Here is a 10589-nt window from a genome sequence, read left to right as displayed (position 1 = left end):
CTGCATGAGTGAATGTTGTTTTCCGTCATACAGATGACACACATGAATGCTTTAAATAACAGAGTAAAGGGGAGATAAATCAGTCGTTGATAACAGGATGAGCGAACTCCGTCGTGACGTACGATGCCAGTCAACCAGGCCTACCATTAACCTCCTCATGCCAAAGGGAGTTAACCATGGCGTGAACGGGAACGTCTGCAGCATGTAACAGTCCTGGTAGGACACTTCAAATAACAGAAGTCATGACATTGTCACATGATTCGAATATGGACGTGTATGGAGTGAATGAGTTGGGTTCATGATGATTTCAACACTATTTGAGTTGCATCACAGCACGTCAGCTCTTTGGAAAATACACCACAGTGAAGCAGGTCGTAGACATTAAACAAAACACGCAAGCACAAACTAGGGCAGGATAAAAAAATCTGAATTATCGTCAATGGGAAGAAACATTTATGATTATTGATATGAAAATTTTGTTATCGATAATATCTTACATGCACAATAATGATGAAATAAAGTTTAAACAAGTATTTGTCACAGAGTGACGAAATATCCCCCGCCTGTACACCATAGTACCAAATATGAAGACAATCCAGCGGTTAGTTCTTGAGATATTGTGGCAACACCGTTTTCCAACTCCAAAAACAGATTTGCCTGCTGTGACCTTGAAAATGGGGTCAAGGTCACCAAATCTGACAGGTGTATGCGGTGTCTGTATATACACTATAGTTCCAAATATGAAGACAATCCAGCGATTAGTTCTTGAGATATCGCGGCAACACCGATTTCTAACTCCAAAAGCAGATTTGCCTGCTGTGACCTTGACAATGGGGTCAAGGTCACCAAAACCGACTGGTGTCTGCGGTGTCTGTATATACACCATAGTTCCAAATATGAAGACAATCCAGTGTTTAGTTCTTGAGATATCGCGGCAACACCGTTTTCCAACTCCAAAAGCAGATTTGCCTGCTGTGACCTTGAAAATGGGATCAAGGTCACCAAAACCGACTGGTGTCTGCGGAGTCTGTATATACACCATAGTTCCAAATATGAAGACAATCCAGTGTTTAGTTCTTGAGATATCGCGGCAACACCGTTTTCCAACTCTAAAAGCAGATTTGTCTGCTGTGACCTTGAAAATGGGATCAAGGTCACCAAAACCGACTGGTGTCTGCGGAGTCTGTATATACACCATAGTTCCAAATATGAAGACAATCCAGTGTTTAGTTCTTGAGATATCGCGGCAACACCGTTTTCCAACTCTAAAAGCAGATTTGTCTGCTGTGACCTTGAAAATGGGATCAAGGTCACCAAAACCGACTGGTGTCTGCGGAGTCTGTATATACACCATAGTTCCAAATATGAAGACAATCCAGTGTTTAGTTCTTGAGATATCGCGGCAACAAACAGGTGGGACGTACGGACTTGTAATTTTAAATCGAATCAATTGCCAAAGACGGAAAGCAGTTTATTTTGTTACAACTTAAATGTCCACAAAGTTATCGTTGCATAAACCACTCACCAGTGGCAGGAAGTGTGTTGATTTCTTTCAGACTTGTTTGTATAGTTGCTCAAAGTTACTTCTCCGATATTTATCGATAATTGATCAATATTTAGTTAACAATCATCAATCTCTATGATCAGTTTTGAAAGCCAGACCTAGCAAAAACCAAGGTTTCCAACCAACAACCTATGGATCCCGGGCATCACATAAGGCAGTTGTCTCCATCAATAATCACTACTTCCCGTGTTTGTATACTCTATGTTCAATTATGTTATAATTAGTCAGTAATGATTGTGGTGCTGAATTCTAAAAATCCACCCAAATACTTGTTAGAGGCTGACATAAACTTGAACAGAAACACAGAACGAACAGTTGACATATTTTTATTGCAAGCAACATTGCATGTCATGTGAGCAGATGTCCATCTTATACAGCCTCTGTATCAATACAGATACAGATACACCTGGCCCCATGCTACTTATAGTGAACCCTCATTAATCTGGACAATGTTATTACAGACAATTACACCTATAACATACGTATATATACAAATAGACATTAACCCCTTACCAGGAATCGCTAATCCATAAACATGTAAACTTGGATGCTATCACTTGGAAATCAACTGTCCAGATTAACAAGGGTTTACTGTATGTTCTCCTGGGACAAACACATATAATTCACCGAAATCTTGTTTAGGATATTTGTTCAAAAGCTCTGTGCAGAAACACAACTATTGACAATACATTGAACTAATTCTAAGTGTGTATTTGACAAAGAAGAGGAATAATAACAGAATAAACAAAAGTTGTCCTCATGTTATACAAAGAAGTTTGTCCCCACCTTCTATAGAACACAGTTGTATAAGTCCTGCCTGAAAATATATTCGTCTCATCCCAAGTTCCAGCTCTCCAACCCTCCACCTCATATTGAAAGCAGAGCATTACTGAAAGTGTCGACATATCTTCAAATACACAACAAACATAAGTTCATTTAGAAGAGGCTGAAGACATCAATTGATTTTAGAAGTTGTCATCCATATTTAGAATTCTTAGTCCTATTTCTTTACTAGAACTTTCCAGTTGTATTGTTGTTGACAAATACTTTAACGAGGTTGGCCTAAAATTGGCCAACATCTTTAACATGCACAGACTGTTTGTATCAATAGTGTCATGTGGTATATTGACACAGCGTCTGGAAACATGGAATTCATTCATAGACATTTTGATGATCAGCGGTAAACCCTGTCTTTGCACCACAATTCATAAACAATGCTTAAGGCAATAATTAAGAAACTGCTTTCAAACCACAGTGGAATAATTACTTGTGAATAAGGGAAACAATAAAATATTAAATTATATAGAAAAATCACATAATAAATAATGAGATGAAATGAGACATTTAGTTGCATGGCTTGAGGAGTGAGGAGTGTTCCACCATTGTACACTTTGCTGGGCTGCAGACTGTGGTCAAACCAGGAGCAGATGCACCGGATGCAGACTGAGGTAGACACAAGGAACAACTAGTCTCATGTCAGACTAGCTTGTTGTGTAACATAAATAGATTTGGGCAGAGAAACCATAGACCTTCCATATAGTCACAGAGGAGTGGTCCAGCTGAGTGGTCCATACGTTAGCACCAATAAAGTCAATCAAGATATGAGAATATACATGCCTATTGCATATGATTGGTTGGTTGGTCGGTTTGTTGTTTTACGCCACACTCAGCAATATTCCAGCTGTATGACGGCGGTCTGTAAATAATCGAGTCTGGACCAGACAATCCAGTGATTAACATCATGAGCACTGATCTACGTAATTAGGATACGATGACATGCATCAACCAAGTCAGCGAGCATGACCCCCCGATCCCATTAGTCGCCTCTTATGACAAGCATTGTCGCCTGTACGTTTCACTAACATTAGATGATGAGGTGGACATTTTGAATTTTTCAAAATGAAACATTTACTTCGTTTCTCACAACAGTATCCAGGTGAGGACAAAATGTATGAAGACCTAAATGTTATGCAGCTAAGATGATCAAATACAGAAGAAAATATAATAGGGTAAACTCAAAAAGAGGTGTAAATTCAGCTTAATATAGAAATGAAAAAAATGCATATACTTCACGATATGACACTCGCAATTCACACTGAGGATTGCACAAGATAAATATTTTGAAAATAGAAGAAACAAGAGTTTGACACTAACATGGCTATATCCCCCGCCCCTGTTGCAGAATTTATGACATAATTAAATCAAAACAAACCCTAACCTTTTTTAACCGAGGCGGAACTTGTCATGGAAAATGTGAAAAAAAGAAGAGTTTGGAACCTAAGGCCATCTTGCTGCCATGGAAACGTAAAAAAATAAAAAATTCTAAAATTTCTTAATAGCAAAAGGCACCAGTTCAGCATGTACCTGACAGACTTTCTAAGTTTGATGAAAATATATTGAACAGTTTATGAGTTATGCTCCGGAAATGAACCCTTCCCTCACAGAACCTAAGTCAATCTTGTTGCCATGGAAACGTAAAAAATAAAAATTTCTAAAAGTTCTAAATAGCAAAAGGCACCAGTTCAGCATGTACCTGACAGACCTGCAAAGTTTGATGAAAAAATAGTGATCGATTTATGAGTTATGCTCCGGAAACGAACCCTACCCTCACAGAACCTAAGTCCATCTTGTTGCCAAGGAAACGTAAAAAGAAATATTTCTAAAATTTCGAAATAGCAAAAGGCACCAGTTCAGCATGTACCTGACAGACCTGCAAAATTGATGAAAAAATATTGAACGGTTTATGAGTTATGCTCCGGAAACGAACTCTACCCTCACAGAACCTAAGTCCATCTTGTTGCCATGGAAACGTAAAAAATAAAAATTTCTAAAAGTTCTAAATAGCAAAAAGCACCAGTTCAGCATGTACCTGACAGACCTGCAAAGTTTGATGAAAAAATATTGAACGGTTTCTGAGTTATGCTCCGGAAACGAAACGTGACGTATGGACAGACGTACGTACAGACGTACGGACGGATGGAGCCCGTTTCTATATCCCCCGCCAACTTTGTTGGGCGGGGTATAAAAAACAAAAGTTTCCATACAATCAACAGGCATTCTGACATTGTGACTAGCCAAAAATGATGAGCCACTTCTTATAACAGACAGAGGTTACAGGCCATACTGGCAGTCTCTGGGTGGAATATGATCAACAACAGTAACTACTTCAAACTGGATGTGGCTACACAGGATAGTAGAGAATATGGCATGGCAGTTCACTCACTGTGTTAATCTCTAGCATAACAAGCACATACGGACTGGGATGGACTTCAAGTCAATAACTTGGTAATGAAACCAAATCCATGGCTTTCCATAAATGCAGGCATGGTGAAAACATCAAAAGAGTTATAAACAACTTTGCTTTAACAGAAATACAACACAAAGTGTTCCACGTGGATTCATGACATCACGAGCGAGCGAGTGAGTGAGTTGGGTTTAACACCGCTTTTAACAGTATTCCAGTTTACATCACGGCGTGTCAGCTTAATGTGGGATGAAAGCCCGAAGTGATGCAGGTCTGAGACGTTTACCACTCAGGTGAAACCCACGAGCACGGGTATGGTGCTGACAAACCTAGAAACATTATCGGGGTGAACAGGGATTTGAACCCACAATGATGGGTTTATGGCGTGCCCAATGGGACACAACTCTGCACAGCGAATTGCGGCACCTTAGACGACTGGGCCAAACAGAGCCAAGATCAATCCTAATTTCAGAGCTACAGGCAACCTAATCTAGACTTGCCACATCATTCTAGATCTTCTTTTTTAATCTATTCTCTGACCACAATACATAAGATCACACAGCGAAACAAGACGTACAACTGATCTGGTCTCAGCATGACCACAATACATAGGATCACACAGCGAAACAAGACGTACAACTGATCTGGTCTCAGCATGACCACAATACATAGGATCACACAGTGCAATGGAGGAGGTCATTCTAAACAGGCAGAACAGCAGTTTCATTCAACAGAGGACAACATTGTCTCTCAGCACAACATTCTGTAGATTTTGATGGTATTATATATGGGCAATTATTCGTTAACGCCACACTGACTAAACAGTTACTAAACTGGGTTTTCAGACTATTGGCAAAAGTCACAGATTAAGATTACACAATCATCATTTACCAAAACATAAGTTACAAAACTTGTTTCAAATTCAAGGATAATAAGCAAATACATCTCTTGTACATACTTGTTTGTTCGTGGAAACCACACGAAATCAAAATAAAGTGAGAAAAAGCTATCAATACAAATCCAATAACTTCATATAACAAAATCTCAGCGTAGCCAGACCACCTAGTCAATGTAGCGGCCTTCAAAATAAGCATTGGCTGCTGATGACCTATTCTAACAGGGTAGTGTGATATATGATTGGCTGCTGATGACCTATTCTAACAGGGTAGTGTGATATATGATTGGCTGCTGATGACCTATTCTAACAGGGTAGTGTGATATATGATTGGCTGCTGATGACCTATTCTAACACGGTAGTGTGATATATGATTGGCTGCTGATGACCTATTCTAACAGGGTAGTGTGATATATGATTGGCTGCTGATGACCTATTCTAACAGGGTAGTGTGATATATGATTGGCTGCTGCTGACCTATTCTAACAGGGTAGTGTGATATATGATTGGCTGCTGCTGACCTATTCTAACACGGTAGTGTGATATATGATTGGCTGCTGCTGACCTATTCTAACAGGGTAGTGTGATATATGATTGGCTGCTGATGACCTATTCTAACAGGGTAGTGTGATATATGATTGGCTGCTGATGACCTATTCTAACAGGGTAGTGTGATATATGATTGGCTGCTGATGACCTATTCTAACAGGGTAGTGTGATATATGATTGGCTGCTGATGACCTATTCTAACAGGGTAGTGTGATATATGATTGGCTGCTGATGACCTATTCTAACAGGGTAGTGTGATATATGATTGGCTGCTGATGACCTATTCTAACAGGGTAGTGTGATATATGATTGGCTGCTGATGACCTATTCTAACAGGGTAGTGTGATATATGATTGGCTGCTGCTGACCTATTCTAACAGGGTAGTGTGATATATGATTGGCTGCTGATGACCTATTCTAACAGGGTAGTGTGATATATGATTGGCTGCTGCTGACCTATTCTAACACGGTAGTGTGATATATGATTGGCTGCTGATGACCTATTCTAACAGGGTAGTGTGATATATGATTGGCTGCTGATGACCTATTCTAACAGGGTAGTGTGATATATGATTGGCTGCTGATGACCTATTCTAACACGGTAGTGTGATATATGATTGGCTGCTGATGACCTATTCTAACAGGGTAGTGTGATATATGATTGGCTGCTGATGACCTATTCTAACAGGGTAGTGTGATATATGATTGGCTGCTGATGACCTATTCTAACACGGTAGTGTGATATATGATTGGCTGCTGATGACCTATTCTAACAGGGTAGTGTGATATATGATTGGCTGCTGCTGACCTATTCTAACAGGGTAGTGTGATATATGATTGGCTGCTGATGACCTATTCTAACAGGGTAGTGTGATATATGATTGGCTGCTGATGACCTATTCTAACAGGGTAGTGTGATATATGATTGGCTGCTGATGACCTATTCTAACAGGGTAGTGTGATATATGATTGGCTGCTGATGACCTATTCTAACAGGGTAGTGTGATATATGATTGGCTGCTGATGACCTATTCTAACAGGGTAGTGTGATATATGATTGGCTGCTGCTGACCTATTCTAACAGGGTAGTGTGATATATGATTGGCTGCTGATGACCTATTCTAACAGGGTAGTGTGATATATGATTGGCTGCTGATGACCTATTCTAACAGGGTAGTGTGATATATGATATCAGATGTACTCACAAAGTTTCATGAAGAAATATGGAATGGTTTAAGAGTTATGCTCCTCAAAATGGAATCCCCATTTGTACAAGGCCAGCTTCATCCCTTGAAAATACAAATTATAAAAGTTAAAAAATTCTTGAAAGCAAAAGGCACCAGCTCAACGCATGCTGGTGTGTATACAACATGTCATAAAGAAATATCGGGCATAAAGAACGGTTTATGAGTTATGCTCTTGAAACAAAATGTGACGAACAGAGCCCTTTTCTTTGTCCCCCGCAAAACGTTATTTGGGTGGGAGATAGTAAAATAACTGAAAGTGAGCAGAGTAACATGTACCGGTACAAACAAAACAGAATCCGTACCAATTAACAGCAAGTAGAAGATGAATAAACATACGTAGACCCCTGTCTATCTGATCACATTTGTTTCTTGTTTAACGCCGCACTCGGCAACATTCCAGCTATATGACGGCAGTCTGTAAATAATCGAGTCTGGACAAGATAATCCAGTGATTGACATCATGTGCATTGATCTACGCAATTAGGATACGTTGACATGCATCAACCAAGTCAGTGAACCTGACCACCCACCTGTTTTAGTCGCCTCTTACGACAAGCATGGGTTGCTGAAGATCTATTCTACCCTGAGAATCTTCACGGGACCTGATCCCATGTACATACAAACATCACATACACCCCATGAAGCGTCTACCCTGCTTACGTCATTGGTCACATTCTGTTTAGGGGCTCAAAAAGAGGTGAGGTGAGGAAAAGGGGTGGGGTCATATATTACTACCTTCTGTTTGACCCATTATTTTTCGGATTTCTTTAGATCAACTTTGTTGAACTTGGGATGTAACATCCTGAACATTGTCAAACTTGGGACGTAACTTCTTGAACTTTGTTGAATTTGGGACGTAACTTCTTGAACATTGTCAAACTTGGGACGTAACTTCTTGAACATTGTCGAATTTGGGACGTAACTTCTTGAACATTGTCAAACTTGGGACGTAACTTTTTGAACATTGTCGAATTTGGCACGTAACTTCTTGAACATTGTGGAACTTGGGACGTAACTTCTTGAACATTGTGGAACTTGGGACGTAACTTCTTGAACATTGTCGAATTTGGGACGTAACTTCCTGAACATTGTCAAACTTGGGACGTAACTTCTTGAATATTGTTGAATTTGGGACGTAACTTCTTGAACATTGTCAAACTTGGGATGTAACTTCTTGAACTTTGTCAAACTTGGGACGTAACTTCTTGAACATTGTCGAATTTTGGACGTAACTTCTTGAACATTGTGGAACTTGGGACGTAACTTCTTGAACATTGTGGAACTTGGGATGTAACTTCTTGAACATTGTGGAACTTGGGACGTAACTTCTTGAACATTGTGGAACTTGGGATGTAACTTCTTGAACATTGTGGAACTTGGGACATAACTTCTTGAACATTGTCAAACTTGGGACGTAACTTCTTGAACATTGTCAAACTTGGGATGTCACTTCTTGAACATTGTCAAACTTGGGACGTAACTTCTTGAACATTGTTGAATTTGGGACGTAACTTCCTGAACATTGTCAAACTTGGGACGTAACTTCTTGAACTTTGTTGAATTTGGGACGTAACTTCCTGAACATTGTCAAACTTGGGACGTAACTTTTTGAACATTGTCGAATTTGGCACGTAACTTCTTGAACATTGTGGAACTTGGGACGTAACTTCTTGAACATTGTGGAACTTGCAATTGGGACGTCACTTCTTGAACATTGTCGAATTTGGGACCTAACTTCCTGAACATTGTCAAACTTGGGACGTAACCTCTTGAACATTGTCAAACTTGGGACGTAACTTCTTGAACATTGTCGAATTTGGGACGTAACTTCTTGAACATTGTCAAACTTGGGACGTAACTTCTTGAACATTGTCAAACTTGGGACGTAACTTCTTGAACATTGTCGAATTTGGGACGTAACTTCTTGAACATTGTCAAACTTGGGACGTAACTTCTTGAACATTGTTGAATTTGGGACGTAACTTCCTGAACATTGTCAAACTTGGGACGTAACTTCTTGAACTTTGTTGAATTTGGGACGTAACTTCCTGAACATTGTCAAACTTGGGACGTAACTTTTTGAACATTGTCGAATTTGGCACGTAACTTCTTGAACATTGTGGAACTTGGGACGTAACTTTTTGAACATTGTGGAACTTGGGACGTAACTTCTTGAACATTGTCGAATTTGGGACCTAACTTCCTGAACATTGTCAAACTTGGGACGTAACTTCTTGAATATTGTTGAATTTGGGACGTAACTTCTTGAACATTGTCAAACTTGGGATGTAACTTCTTGAACTATGTTTAATTTGGGACGTAACTTCCTGAACATTGTCAAACTTGGGACGTAACTTCTTGAACATTGTCGAATTTTGGACGTAACTTCTTGAACATTGTCAAACTTGGGATGTCACTTCTTGAACATTGTCAAACTTGGGACGTAACTTCTTGAACATTGTCGAATTTGGGACGTAACTTCTTGAACATTGTCAAACTTGGGACGTAACTTCTTGAACATTGTTGAATTTGGGACGTAACTTCCTGAACATTGTCAAACTTGGGACGTAACTTCTTGAACTTTGTTGAATTTGGGACGTAACTTCCTGAACATTGTCAAACTTGGGACGTAACTTTTTGAACATTGTCGAATTTGGCACGTAACTTCTTGAACATTGTGGAACTTGGGACGTAACTTCTTGAACATTGTGGAACTTGGGACGTAACTTCTTGAACATTGTCGAATTTGGGACCTAACTTCCTGAACATTGTCAAACTTGGGACGTAACTTCTTGAACATTGTCAAACTTGGGACGTAACTTCTTGAACATTGTCGAATTGGGGACGTAACTTCTTGAACATTGTCAAACTTGGGACGTAACTTCTTGAACTTTGTTGAATTTGGGACGTAACTTCCTGAACATTGTCAAACTTGGGACGTAACTTCTTGAACTTTGTTGAATTTGGGACGTAACTTCCTGTACATTGTCAAACTTGGGACGTAACTTTTTGAACATTGTCGAATTTGGGACGTAACTTCTTGAACATTGTGGAACTTGGGACGTAACTTCTTGAACATTGTGGAACTTG

This window comes from Haliotis rufescens, unplaced genomic scaffold (genome assembly GCF_023055435.1).
Source record: "Haliotis rufescens isolate VD_foot unplaced genomic scaffold, xgHalRufe1.0.p SCAF_48, whole genome shotgun sequence".
In the NCBI taxonomy this organism is placed as follows: domain Eukaryota; kingdom Metazoa; phylum Mollusca; class Gastropoda; order Lepetellida; family Haliotidae; genus Haliotis; species Haliotis rufescens.
Note: the sequence above shows the minus strand (reverse complement) of the source record.